Raw genomic sequence first — 15,268 nt, forward strand, 5'->3', positions numbered from 1 at the left:
GGGTATTAAGTCTTAAACGCAGGACTTGACCAACATTAGGCAAGTACCTTCTGACTGAGATATATTCCCCACCCATATCTACCCTTAGTTTGTTTTTCCCTCTCTCACCGTCACCAGAGGCAAACACTATGGAACGCTTTTTTGTTTGTTTGAGACAGGGTCTTAGGTAGCCCAGGCTAACCTCAAACTAAGCTGAGGATAACCATGAACTCCTGATCTTCCTACCTCCACCGCCCAAGTGCTAGTATTAGAGGCGGTGCCCCCATGCCTAGCTTCATTCCTGTGTGCTTTTTCCATACTTTCATTAAATAGACATCCATTGATAGTCAATATATGGTAATACTTATGCTACTAAACATACATAAATGCATACAATATCATGGTATTTTTTTATCCCTTGCAATACTTGGTGCATTTGAAAGTTTTTAAGATGTTTTTAAAATGATTATTACACTTCTTTCATGTGTGAGAGTACACACATGTGGGGATCAGAACCCATGGAAGTTCGTCCTATTCTTCCACCATGTGGATCCCAGGGACCAAACTTAATAGTCAGGCTTGTCAGCAAGCATCTTTACCCACTGAGCCATCTCTTAGACCCATTTGAAATTGGTTTTTGTTGTTGTTTTCAAGACCAAGGACTACTCCATGTAGCCCTGACAATTCTAGAACTCTCTCTGTAGGCCAGGCTGGCCTCGAGCTCAGAGATCCCCCTGCCCTACCTCCTGAGTGCTGGGATTAAAGTCGTGTGCCACCACACCTGCCTTGAAATTGCTTTAACCTAAGCTGTAGGTTCAAATTTGGGTCTGAGTAGAGGAGGGGCTAATGTTTCTAGATGTTAATTTATATTTTATGTATAGCACCTTTGACAATTAGCTTAGTTAAGCCTCTTGGACAGAAGTGACAAAAGGAAAAATCCAAGTAAGAAAACCTTGGAAGGAAGAAAGGAAGGAAGGAAGGAAGGAAGGAAGGAAGGAAGGAAGGAAGGTCGGTTGGTTATGTAAGCAAGCTGAAGAAAACGCAGAGCTGTAGAGACATCCTCAGATGCCTGCATCCACATAATGAAAACCACTTCAGCTTCCCTTCCTTTGCCTCTCATCTCCATTTCTATTTCTGTGTTATTATTATTCAGACCAGCTGTTCCTATGAGTCTATGACTGATAATGACAATTCCAGGCTTACAGACTCACAGACTTTTAGCCAAGGAGAAAAGGGAGGGTTTGGGGGGATCTTATTTAGTGGATCTGTTAGGGAAAAAATCATAGACTCCCTTCAGAACAGGCTAGAAAACTAACTCACAGAAGTGTTGAATATGGGAGTTTTAAAAAATCGAACATTTGCTCTCAGTTAGTACCCAGAGTTTTGGATTCCATCTCCAGTACATAAACAGACCTGTTATCCCAGCACTCAGGAAGTGGAGGAAGGAGGATCACTATTGGCTTCATAGTGAGTTCTAAGCCAGCTGGGACACATAGCATTGTATTACAAATGGAGAGAGGCTAGTGCAATAGCCCAACAGTTAAGAGTGCACATCCTTCTTGCAGAGGACCTGGATTTGGTTCCCACCACCTCATTGACTGGGTACAGCTCCAAAGGATATGATGCCCTCTTCCAGCCTCTTTGGGCAGAGGAACTTAGGAGTGCATACCCACACAAAGATACACATGCATACACACAACAATAATTTTTGAATAAAGCATAAAACAAGCATTTATTGCCTGCTTTTTTAATCTATAATCCAAGACACACAATAGTTATGAGGAAAATCTGTTGTTATGGAATTATAGTAGTGAATTCATAAAGAAGACACTCTCCAAATCCTATCTGACCAGGAAAAGTCCACATCATCAAGAATAATAACAGACAGCCCGTCTTTGCATCTACCTTTCCAGAAATATCAAGGTGGGATGGTGGGAGGCCATGATGACTAGCCAGAGGTTGCAGTCTATCATGACCTGGCAGCTCTTTCCAAAGCTCGAGGACGTGGGGACTCCCTCCTCCCCCAGCAGAACTTCCTGCTCTCTACCCACCCTGGAGACTGTCCCTGAGGCCGGAGGATTGACCTTATCTGAGAGCAGTCCCTAAGCCTGGAAGCCTGATTTATCTCTAGGGTGACCCTTGCCACAGTTTCCTGCTAGAGGCCTCCTCTGCTGCACATATGGTAACTAAGGCTTGTGCTAGGAGCTTTGCTATGGGACCCTGATGTCATATAAGAAGGCTTATGACAGGAGCGTGCCACTTAAAGTAAATTAAGGTTTGTCGCCAGGCTTTCCAATCCTATATATTCCGTATACTCTGGAATAAAGTTGAACAGATTTACCTAAGTCATCCCCTGGAGGGCTTTCTCCATCATACCCACAGCTGTCTGAGCCTTGTTCCCCACTTCTGCTCCCTCCTTCTCATGGACCAATACACCAGCGATTCCCAAGGAAGAAGCAGAACCACAGTGGAATCAGAGGCTTGTGAACATCCAGAGGAAAGGTGGAAGGAACACGAGACAGTCATTTTTCTCATTTCTACAGTGATGAGCAAAAGACCCAAAGTACTCACAATCAAAACTTATTATATTTCCGAAGTCACAAAGGTTCAGATCTAAATCCCAGATCTGTTAGGTCCTAGACCCTCAGAAGGCAAACCTTTTTTTTTTCTTTCTGAAAAGAAGCAAGCAATAGTGATTTCGCCTTTATGACTATAGGAGTTCAGCATCCATAACTGATACGTAAATAAGCATAGCTGGTTATGTTCAAATAAAGCTTTATTTATAAACACAAATGGAGGTCCATAGTTAGCCAACTCTTGTTCTAGACCAATGCATTGTGTAAATCTGAAAAAATTACCAGGATAAGAATTGGAGAGACAGAACTCTGTGTTCTAGTGTTGATAGGAAGATGAAAAAACTAAAAATAAATAAATAAACCTTGGATGGGATTGTCTCTGAGGACCTTTTCATCTGACAAACTGGGACTCTGGAACTATATATCATATAGTAGGTACAGTATGTCCTGTAGGAGGGCTAAATCCCACAGTGCTTTGGAAAGAGACTGAACATGCTCAGCAACTTGGTTGAATTCCTGGTTTCTCCTTTAAAGCCCTAGTCATTACTACACTAAACACAGTGATGGAAGCCAAATGAACGCGCTGTACTATGCAGAGACCCACAGAGACAGCTACACATAGTAACCCACAGACAAGCCTACATTCTTATTGAAAACCACCAGCATGTCAGAACCACAGACCAAAACTTACACAGAGTCACGCAAGCATGAAGACATGGGAGGGACATTCAGGTATACACAAAGGCAGATGACACGCACACAGCTTACAGCCTGTATTACCAAACTCAAAGGTTCTAAAGTCAAAGGTCCCTATCTTTTTCTAAGCCTGACTAGTCAGGCTATAAGCCCTAGACCATCACCCCCTCCATGCATATTCCTGATTAAAGTCCAAGGCATGAGGGGTCAGGAGAGAATGTTTCATGCAGTCTGCTGTGACAAAGCACCACAGACTGCAAGACTCATAAATAACAAATGTTCACATTCTGGAGGCTGAAGTCTGAGGTGCATGTAGGACAGTGCTATTGTCTGCTGAGGGCCCAATTGCATCATAAATGGCTAAATGGCTTCTTTGTGTTGCTTTTTTTTTTTTTACCCCAAGACAGGGTCTCCGTGTAGACAAGCCATAGATAGGTGTAGCCCTGGCTGTCCTTGAGCTCACTCTACAGAACAGGCTGACCTTAAACTTAGAGATACACCTGCCTCTGCCTCCTGAGTGCTGGGATTAAGGTTAGGGTTAGGTGTGCACCACCGCTGCTCAACTTGTGTTGCTGCTTTTTTAAGGTGAGTGGGGCAGGGCCTATGAGATATCTTATCTAGTAAAGGTGCTTGCTGTCAAGCCTAATGTTACATCATCAGGACCCACATGGCGAAAGGAGACAGCTGACTTCCACTAGTTGCCCTCTGACCTTTACACATACACACACACGCACAAATAAAAATGTAATTTAAAAAATTAAAGCCAACCAATGGTTCACCAATTAAGAGCACTTGTTGCTCTTGCAGACAGAAGACCAATGCTTGGGTTCCAGCACCCACATCTGATGGCTCCAACTACCTGTAACTCCAGTTCTGTGGGCAGAGACTGGTTGTTCATTTACCAGTCACCCAGACCCGAATGACACAGAAACTGTATTAATTACAACACTGCTTGGCCAACAGCTTAGGCATATTTCTAGCTAACTCTTACATCTTGAATTAACCCATTTCTATTGATCTGTGTGTCACCATGAGGCTGTGGCCTACCAGTAAGGTATACTGCAAGTGTCTTTCTCCTTTGGCAGCTATGTGGAGTCTCCCTAACTCTGCCTACTCTCTCTCTCTATCTCTTCCAGCCTGGCTATATTCTGCCCTGCTATAAGCCAAAGCAACTTTATTCATTAACCAATAAAAGCAACACATATACAGAAGGACCTTCCACATCATCAGCTGTAAACAGAGACTACTGGTTCATTTTCTGGATGCCCAGAACCGAATCATCACACAGATACTATATTAATTACAACAATGTTTGGCCTGTTAGTTCAGGCTTCCTATTAAGTAACTCTTACATCTTAAATTAACCCACTTGTATTAATCTGTGTATCGCCACAAGGCTGTAGCTCACCAGGTAAGGTTTCAGCAGTGTGTCCTTCTCCTTTGGCAGCTCCATGGTGTAGACCCCACACACTCTCTGTATCTCTTCCAGCCTGGCTATATTCTGCCCTGTCACCGGCCACAGCAGCTTCATTCATTAACCAATAAAAGCAGCACATATACAGAAGGACATCGCGCATCACAGCTCCAGGGTTCTGATGCCTTCTTCTGCACCTTCATGCTTCCCCATGCACCTACACTCATTTGTACATATTCACTCACAGATACACACACACACACACACACACACTCACACACACTCACACACACAAACACAAGGTCTGACTCTATACCTGAGGCTGGCGTGAAACTCTTGGCGACCCTCTTGCCTCAACTTTCCAAGAGCGGGGACTCCAGACAAGAGCAGCCACACCTGGCGTCACACCTGTGTGTTTGCATGGTGAAGGGGATAGCAAATCTCTGGGGTCTCTTATAAGGGCACTGATCCCATTACCTCCAAGAGGCCCCATCTCTTAACACTGTCATGTTGCAAATTACAATTGCTGTGACAAAACATCATGACCAAAACCAACTTGGGGGAAAGGATGTGTTTCCTCTTGTGTTTCCATGTCACAGGTCCATCCCTGAGGGAAGTCAGGCCAGGATTTCAGGCAGGGACCTGGAGGCAGAAACAGAACCAGAGATCATGGAGGAATGCTACGTACTGACTTGCTTCTGCTGGCTTGCTCAGCATGCTTTCCTGTAGAATCCAGGACCCCCAGCTCAGGAGTGGCACCAAACCCCATCAACCATTCAAGGAAATGTCCCACAAACACGCTCACAGGCCAGTCTGATAGAGACAACTCCTCATTGAGGTTCCCCTTCCTAGGTGACTGAAGCTTGCAGCAAGCCGACAAAAGACACACATCTGGGCTGTGCACATAGTCAGCCCATGCAGAAGTTTTAAGATTATGGCTCTTAAGGGAACCTCTGCCACCCGTCCTGGCCCCTCTTCTCGCACCACAGCCTCCCTGTGACATAGTGGCTAAGTCTCATCAGGAGCAGCTGATGGGGGAGGAGCATCTGCAGCTTTTCTCTTGCACACAGTCACGCTCTTTAAAACTTGGGAGCCCTCAGGACCATCTGTCCCTGCCATGTGGAGGAAGCTGGTCTTTAACAAGAAATAAGAATGATGATTCAAAACATCCAGGAACCGGGGGTGAGTGGTGATGCCTTAGGCTTCGTTTTCTTGATTCTAATTGCTTCCAAACTCAGCATCCCTCTGCTCTCCCTCAGTCTACCATTCTCTCTCCTCCACCCCCCCCATATATATGTGGATGGATGGCTACACATACGGGTGAGGGTGCAGACACATGCAGAGGACAGAAGGCAGCCTTAGGTGTTATTTCTCGGGGGTCATCGCCTTGTTTTTTGAGACAAGGTAAAGCTCTCACTTGGCCTGGAACTTGCTGAATAGGCTAAGCTGGCTGGTCAACAAGCCTGGGGATCTTCCTGTCTTCCCTCTGCAACACTGGGACTAAAAGCACATGCCACCATGTCCAGTTTTGTTTTGTTTTGTTTCCTGAGTTCAATGGAAAAAATCGGGTCCTGGGATTGGAGAGATGGCTCAGTGATTAAGAATGCTTGTTGCCCTTACAGAAGACCCAAGTTCAATTCCCAGCACCCACATGGTGGTTCCCAGTGACAGAATTACCCAGGGTCCTCTTCTCACCTGCAGCACCAAGAATGCACATGGGTAAAACATTCTTACATATATAATATTTTTTTACCTTTTTGGTTTTTCGAGACAGGGTTTCTCTGTGTAACAGCCCTAACTGTCCTGGAACTCACTCTGTAGGCCAGGTTGGCCTTGAACTCATAGAGATCCTCCTACCTCTGCCTCCAAGTGCTGGGATTAAAGGTATGTGTCACTACTGCCCAGCTATTTTTAAAAATTTTAAAGACTCAAAAAAAAAAAAAAGGAATCCAGATCCTTATGCTTGTTACTGATTGAGCTACCTTGCCCAGTCTGGTCTATCATTCCTGACTGAAACAAAAAGACAAAAAAAAAAAAAAAAAAAAAAAAAAGCCCTTACATATCCATGTTTATTGTAATACTAATTACAATAGCCAGAGCATGGAATCCATCCAGCTGTCCATCATCAGGTGAATGGATAAAGAAAATCTGGCATACACACATGGGAAAGCTTTATTCAGTTACAAAAGAAAAAGTGGAACCTACCATTTCCAGGAAAATGGATGAACTGGGATCGCCATGTTACTTGAAATAATACAGACAAGTTTCATGTATTTTCCCTCATATCAGGGAGTAAGAGGAAGACATGAAGTTAGAGGAAGGAATACCAGGGATACAAAAACAAGGTCACTGACGTTTGCTGGCTTCTAGCTTGCTGAGAAAGTGCAAGCCCTGAGGTAGAGGAGAGACCCTGCCTCAGAGTAGTAGGTGGTGCTCCACTCCACTTTCCTTTCTTCTGCTGTGACAAAAAAATTTTTAGAGGAAGAAAGGATTTATTTGGCTTACACTTCTAGGTCATAATCCATCACAAAAATTCAAGGCAAGAACCTGAAGTCAAGCTGCTTGCTGTCACCGAACCAAGGAACTCACTCCGTAGCCAAAGAAATACAGCAGAAACTGCGGAGGATACGGCTTGCCGGATCACTGACAGACCTGATTTTACTCTGCTGGCTTTCTTATATAGCACAATCTCACCTTGCCGAGGGATGATGCCACCCACAGGGGGCTGGGCACAGAAATGCCTATAGACCGATATAATATAGGCAATTCCTCAATTGAGACGCTCTTTTCAGATGATTCTGGCCTGTGTCAAGTTAACAATTAACTGGGACAGGTGGAGGGTGACAAAGGAAGATGTCCGATAACGTACTCTGACCTTTGCACAGGCACACAGGCACACAGGCGCGTTCACCTGCACGTGAGCACACACAGACACGCACACATGCATGCACACAAGCACAGGCGCATACAAATAAATCTATCATATCTATAAAATGTTAGGAAAAGAGAGAAAGCATGCAAGGCCACAGTGGGAAGGCTGCCATCTGCCAGCCAAGAAGAGAAGTTTTTCTTATTTTATTGTTCTTGAACAAAAAAAATCCTCCTTGGAGAACTACTGACATTTGATCTCCAACTTCCAGCCTCCAGACTGTGAGAAAAATGAATTTGCCCTGTTTTGTTCTGGTATCTGGCCTATCCCTGAGGGATGTGCTGGGAAGAAGCTGAGAATTATTATGGGACTAAAACCCTTTGGTCTACAGTGTTGGATAGAAGGTTGGGCTGAGTGAAGATGGATAATTTCCTTTCCCACTGTGAACAGAAGATCTCCAACAGGGGTGCTGTGAGTGGTGAGGCCAGCTGCCCCTGACTCCATAGGCCTGGTCTGTGTGGGTGGGGGGTGTCTCAATATGTGGGAGTCTGTGCTTCTGAGTGAGGGATTTCTCAGGACACACAGCAGTTATGACTGCCTGCATACACACACACACGCACATACACACACACTAGAGAGAGAGAATACACAATTACATAAAAGTAGTTTGGAAGAAAGGTGTATAGGAATGGACGTGAGATGAGAGAGGTTAAAGGGGGTGAATTTGTTCATAATTCATTGCATACACTGAGGTGAGGTGGTCACCTTGGCTGTGATGTGGGCTCGCCAAACAACACATCATCCAGTCAGTAAATGGGCCAATGGAAGGAACAAGCAGTTCTCAAATGAAGAAAAACAAAGAGCCAATAAATACACGAAAAAGCGTTCTCCATCCTTAGTCATCAGGGAAATGCAAATTAAGGCTACATCCAGATTCCATTTCACCCCACTCAACATGGCTATCATCCAGGAAATCAAAGACAAAATGGGAGAGAGAATGAAACGGAACGGATCCTTTATTCATCGCTTTTTGGAGTCTAAGCTGATGCAGCCGCTATGGAAACCAGGATGGAAGTTTCTCAGAAAATAAAAATAAAAACAACAGAGCTAGCGTAAGATCCAGCTGTACCACCCTCTGGGCATGCAGACAAAGGAAATAAGTCAGCACAGCACAGAGACACCTGCACGCCTGTGCTTACTGCAGCGTTGCTCACCAGAGCCAAAGTTCAAAACCAATGAAGTAAATCAACCGAGGAATGGACAAGGAACATGTGGTACAAATGCACAAGAGAATAAGAGACTTCAGAATACTTAGCCCTAAGTGAGAAATCCATATGGCTCCCCCTCCTCACAGAGCTCAGAGATCATGGAGGAAGAGAGGGTGGAACCAGGCACAGGGGTGCACACCTTTGAGCCCAGCATTTGGGAAGCAGAGGCAGGTGAATTTGAAACCAGCCTGGTTTACGTAGTAAACTCCAAGATGGACAGGGATGGCTATGTAGAGAGACCCCCATCCAGAAAACAAAATAAAGAGGAGTGTAGACAGAGTATAAGAGTCTGAGATGATCGATTGCAGTGAAACAGTTTTGTGGACACAGTAGGGCAGTTAGCAGCACACGGGAACTCAGAAGTTACAGTAGCATGCCCAAGACCTGTGTGAGCTCAAATCATCCCAGCATGGACAGGGGAGGTAGGCTCAAGGGCCCACACCCTAGCTGAGGAGCTACTGATAGCTGCTCAGAGAGGAAGAACCCATTTTCTTTAAGGGTATGGTCCCTGGTGGGTTGATCACCATCCATGGGATGGTCTGAGCATTTAGCCAGCAATGAACTTTAAATGAACAATAAATAAATAAATAAATAAATAAATAAATAAATAAATAAATAAATAAATAAATAAATGAAACTTAGTGGATAGAAAAGGCGGTGGATCTGGGAGGACTCAGCGAGGATGGTAAATATGATCAAAACACATTCCACAATTGCTCAAAGAATTCATTCCATGCCATTTTTACTTATTTATTATGTATACTGTGTTCTGTTTTCATATATGCCTAGACACCAGAAGAGGGCACCAATGTTGTGAGCCACCACGTGGTTGCTGGGAACTGAACTCAGGACCTCTGGAAGAGCAGGCAGTGTTCTCAACCTCTGAACCATTTGGCACCCTAAAATACCATTTTAAAGGGCCGAAGGATGGCTCAGCGGTTAAGAACAATGGCTGCTCCTCCCGAAGACCTGAGTTAGGTTGCCAGGACCTGTGTTGGAGGGCTCACAAGCACCTGTACTGCCATCTCCAGGTGTGTGACGTACTCTTGGGCACATACCCACGCATGGTCATGCATGATGAAAAAAATAAATATTTTTAAAATACTATTTCAAAAAGCAATCAATACACCCGAGAGTTTTATTCAGCCATAAAGGAAAGCATGGAATTTTGTCATTTCCAGGGTGAAGAAACAGATGAACCTGGAGATGAACCAGACTCAGAAAGTGCAGCAGGCTTTCTCTCTTTAGCAGAGTCTAGATGTCCGTACACATAGCATAGAAAGTGGAGGGGAAAGAAGAGCAATTGGCTGGAGGAGGACAGGAGAGAGAAGGGCAGAGGGAGATTAGGAGCAAACTGCAGTTATAGACGTGTATAAAATGGCACAGGAGGGCTGGGCTGGAGCCCAGCTGGTAAAGTGCTAGCTTTGCACTCAGGAAACCCGTGATGCAGTCGGTCCCCGGCACTGTAACTGGAGATAGTGATATCTTAATGATGCCATACATCTTAGTCACAAGACAGAGAGAAGCAGTATTGGACTAGAAGCTTCTTCCCTGCTGGTTGGGCCTCATAGTGCCAGAAAGTGCTGTGCACTTCCATCAACAGCATTCCTTAGCTGTGGACCCTGTCTCAACATTACCTCTAGTGATGTTTTGTTTGTGTTTTAACAAATAAAACTTGCCTGGAGATCAGAGTGCAGAGCTAAGCCACTAGAGGCCAGGCAGTGGTGGCGCACACCTTTGATCCCAGGACTCAGGAGACAGAGGCAGATGGATCTCCATTAGTTCAAGGCCACATTAGGCTACATAAGATTGAATCTGTCTAAAAGATTTCACACAAAGGTGATCCCAGCACTAGGGAGACAGAGACAGGAGTGATCTGGCTTAGCAGAGGAAGGACTATAAGATGGGAGGAGGCAGGAACTCAGTGCAGCCTGAGGTTGTAGTCTAGGCGGTTGGTCTGAGGAGACAGTCTGAGGACAGGATGGCCTTTGGTCTGAACATTGGTAGAGGTAAGAATTCTCTAGTGACTGGCTGCTCTGCTTCTCTGATCTCTCTGCTTTTGCCCCCTGATAGCTGACTCTGAGTTTTTATTATTAAGGACAGTTATAATTTATGCTACACTTACCAAACAGTCAAGCACTAAGTGCCCACTGGGACAGCATGGCCAGTCTGCTATAGGAGTAACTAATTACTTTCTGATTGAACTTGCGGCCCTGATTGAAATTGAGGCCTGATTCATGGTAGGAATTCAAATCTGGTACTATAAACAGTCAAAAATCAGTGGTTGGCTAGGTATTGTGGGGCACACCTTTAATCTCAGTTCTAGGAAGGCAGAGGTGGGTGGAACTGTGTGAGTTTGAGGCCAGCCTGGTCTACACAGGGAGCTCCAGGCTAGCCAGGGCTATATAGTTAGATACTGTCTTGAAGGAACATGACTTCTCATCCACTTTCTCCGAAAGCGCTGGGATTTTGTCTGCTTGAGCCTGTGTAGGTCGTGTGAATGCTGTCATGGGCTCTTTGAGTTCGTATGTGTATCAGTTCTTTTGTGTGTGTCTGTCTGGAAGATACTGTTTCTTTAGAGTTATCTACCACCTTCGGCTTTTGCGGTCTTTCCTCTCCCTCTTCCAAACAGATCCCTGAACCTTGAGGGGAGAGATTTGAGGAAGACATCCCACTTAGGAATAAGTGTTCCAAGGTCTCTTACCTCAATACCACCCAGCTGCAAACCTTTTTTTTCTTCCTACAATGGTAACCGGCCTGTAATGTATACTGGCACAAATATTACAGAAGTAACCAACCACTGATTCATCTACTTAAGGCCCATTCCATGAGATGGAAACCATGCCTGATGCTGCTGGCTGTTATTGCAGAGGACCCAGGCTTGGTTTTTAGCACCGACACTGGGGGCTCACAATGGCCTGTAATTCCAGTTTCAGGGGATCTGACACCTCTTCTGGCCTCTGTGCATATAGATACACTCAGGCACACACACTCACTCACTAACATAAACTACAAAAATAAATAAATCTTTGCTATATGTATATGTTTAAGTCAATAAAGTCATGGGCATGATTATTCCATCAGCTTTCTGCATGATCCATTTCCCCCAGGTCTAAGTCTTTTTGTTTAGTTGGTTTTGGCTTTTTGAGACAGTTTTTGTCTGCATGGTCCTGGATGACCTGGAACTCTCTACGTAGAGTGGGTTGGTGTCAAACTCTGTCTGCTTCTGCCTCCCAAGTGCTGGTGCTAAAGGCATAGACCACCATGCCCAGCACCTAAATCTTTGCCTGTGTCTTTGGGCGCCATAGAAAGTGAGTCTAACGACCTTCATAATCATCTTAGGTCATAAAAACTTCCAGTCTTTTTTTTTTTTATATTAGTCAGATGCAAGAAGAAAGGAAAATGGTGTCAGCTTAGTAATTGAAACTCTTTGGCAGGCTGCCTGCAACTGCAGAGTTAGAACACTCAGCTATTTCTTTATTCCCCACCTGGACCTTCTATTCCTCTCCTTCTCTCTCACAAAGATGCAAGCCTGTATTCTGCACCTCCTGTACAGGGATGCATCTCCTGTCAGTCAGCTAAGGACACCTGAACCCTCAAGGGCTCCTTCTGTAGATTTCCAGGTTCTCGCTGCAGTTCCACAACATGCCTCCAGGTGGCGCTCGTGCAAAAGTCATTTCTCTCCCTGTTCTGTGTCTCGCTGTCCGTTCCCGTACTTCCCGTGCTCCCCGAGCCCCATATCCCTAAACTGACATCAGACTCTCTATGGAGTTGAGGATAGTCTTGAACGTCTGATCCTCCTGCTTCCTCCATTTCCTGAGCGATGGAATTACAGACCTGTGCTTTCACGCTCAGTTTATGTGGTGCTGGCCTTGTGTACACTACAAGCACGTGGATGAGTTACCTCCCAGCCCTCCCCTTTCCTCCTTTTCTTATTCCTCTTCCTCTTCTTCCTGCTTGTGTTCTCCCCTCCCCCTCCTATTTCCTGACTCAACCTCTCAGATAGCTAGGGTTACAGGCTTGCACCACCAATGCCAAAGCATTGCCCACTTCTAAACCCATTTTACCAGAGGCTTTTGTGGGTACTGACTTCCTATACCAGGCCCCAGGACACCAGACCAAACCACACTGGAGTCCCCTGTTCTAATGGCTAAATCATCTAACTGATCTTTATGATAGGCTTTATGATAGGCTGTCTTCCAAAACCAGAAAATTTCCAGTCCAGCTGGCTCAGCATGGTAAGGAAATCCCCTGCGACTTCACAGGACAGTGAGGACAGTGAGCGATTCACCGCCCCGCCCCCTCCGCCCCCTCCCGTGAAGCTTACCTCCCCGTGACCTCCTCTTTGGGGGTTTGGGGGAAGTAGGGTGAGGTGTGGATGAGTCAACTAGATCTTTCTGATAAACCACTTTGCAAATTTGCTTTTTTTTTTTTTTAACCCCACTCACGGAACAGGGGGAACAAGTCATTTTTTGTAGGTTGGCCTTTGAACACCACAAGCAAAAGCAAAATCAAGAAAGTGTGAGGTTACACCTGGCCCCCTAAGCTTGTGAGCTAATCCTGAACTGAGAACTGTGGTGTGAGCTCACAGACACTCGAAGGAGGCAGAAAAAAAGCAATGGAAAGGGTTCTGTGCCCTTCACAAAGGACGATTTCCCCATCCCCTGTACCCGGTGGTTTAAGCCACACCCACTCGCGGGTGTGTTTTCCTCTTTCTCTGAGCCCCTCTTTCAGTTTACTGTGGGGCCTAAATCTGTGTGTAAAATTCCCTCTAATAAACTTCAGGGCTGTCATTCAAGTAAAGGAGTGACTTGAACCAGGCATGGTGCCGAATGCTGTATTTCCAGCCTTCTGGACGGTCAGACTGGAGTTCAAGGCTGGTCTAGCCAAACCTTTCAGCCCCAGGTCCCAGTGGAAAAAAGACCTTGTTTTGAAAAACAAGGTAGAAAGGGTGAGATGGTTCAGAGGATAGAGGTACCTACTGCTAAGCCAAGCCATATAACATGAGTTCGATTCCCAGGACCATTGTGATGGGCAGAGAGAATAACCACCCACAAGCCGTCCTTTGTCCTTCCTCCATAAGTCCACTGTGGAATGCACAAGAAAAAGAATATTCATATACACAATAAATAATTAAATGAGGTGGGTGGTTCCCAAAGATACCTCTGGCCCTGCTGTGCACTTGCAAACATCCCAGCATATACTATATTTAAAGTCATCAGAGTAAGAGAGATGTTTACCTCCTCGCCTGACTGCAGGCCAGAATGTGGGTCATCATCAGAGGAGTGACTGAGGAGCCATGTGACCTCCTGAAATCAGTGGACAATTGACTGAGGAGATAAGTGACCTCCTGAATCAGTGGAGTCAATAGAATGCTTACACTCACTCCTCCCTCGCCCTGGAATTATCCATAATTTTGTACTCAGTCCAGCATATGCACAAAACCGGAAACCAAATCTCTAAGCTACTTTTTACTCAGTTAGTGGGTTAGCACCCTAAAATTGCCTTCCACACCTTCTTTAACTAGCAGTTTTTACAGGGCAGGGGAAACAAAGTCATTCCAAAATTCCATCTCGTCCCTTTGGCCAAGTGGTCGATCTTGTCTCTGAGATGGATGTAAGTTTCTCCTTATCCTCGCCTCTCTGTACAGAGGACGGTTCACAAACATCACTGTCCCAAGTGATGCAAGATTTGGATGGCATCTGGGTTAAAGGTTAACTCAGAGCAAACAGAGACAGGGGAAACCAGTCTTTCCTTTTGGGGTTTTTTGTCTCATTAATAAAAGAATTTAGGAGGCTGGGTAGTGGTGGTGCACGCCTTTAATCCCAGCAGAAGCAGGAGAATTTCTCAGTTCGAGACCAATCTGGTCTACAGAGCAAGTTCCAGGATGGCCAGAGTTACACAGAGAAGCCCTGTCTGGGGGGTGGGGTAGGGATTTAAGAAATGACTCACTCGGAAGCATAAGGACGATTTCATTACAGATTAAGAAAAGCCTCAGGCAGGTAAAATGAAAACTTGAGTAACCAATGCCCAGAGAGTGGAGGGGAGAAGGGAAGGGATCAGCCATTTAACCCAGTTATGGAGGTCAGAGGGGTTGCAGGCAGGCAAGCAGCCTTGCGGTGCGGGGGCAGAGGAGGCTTTAGAGAAAGAGCAAGGAAACTGAAATGTTGAGGATAACCCAAAGTATTAAGGAAAACATGCTTAGAAAACAGATTTTAAAAAAAAGAATTTATAACCTAGAGAATAATTCAGAAAACACAAGACAAAGCAAAACAAGAACAAAGAAAACAAAACAAAGCAGGCAAACCTAAGAGTCTTTTGGGCTGCAACACATGAGGGGATTCTAGGAAGGAAAAGTACACCATCTCTTTAAAGGACTAATTATTCTTTACATCACTTTGGCATGGCTTAAGATGAACCCACCTGCCTAAGTGCTTGAACCAGCCCAATTGAGATGCTAGGTGGT

The 15,268-nt window shown here is 45.2% G+C and overlaps 1 protein-coding gene across 1 annotated transcript in view; it reads left to right on the top strand.

The window, feature by feature from the left end:
• Vstm1 (V-set and transmembrane domain containing 1) overlaps positions 1-15,268 on the top strand; it is a 31,612-nt gene that overhangs the window by 15,521 nt on the left and 823 nt on the right. The window lies entirely within an intron of this gene.

This window comes from Microtus ochrogaster, unplaced genomic scaffold, assembly GCF_000317375.1.
Source record: "Microtus ochrogaster isolate Prairie Vole_2 unplaced genomic scaffold, MicOch1.0 UNK108, whole genome shotgun sequence".
Classification (NCBI taxonomy): domain Eukaryota; kingdom Metazoa; phylum Chordata; class Mammalia; order Rodentia; family Cricetidae; genus Microtus; species Microtus ochrogaster.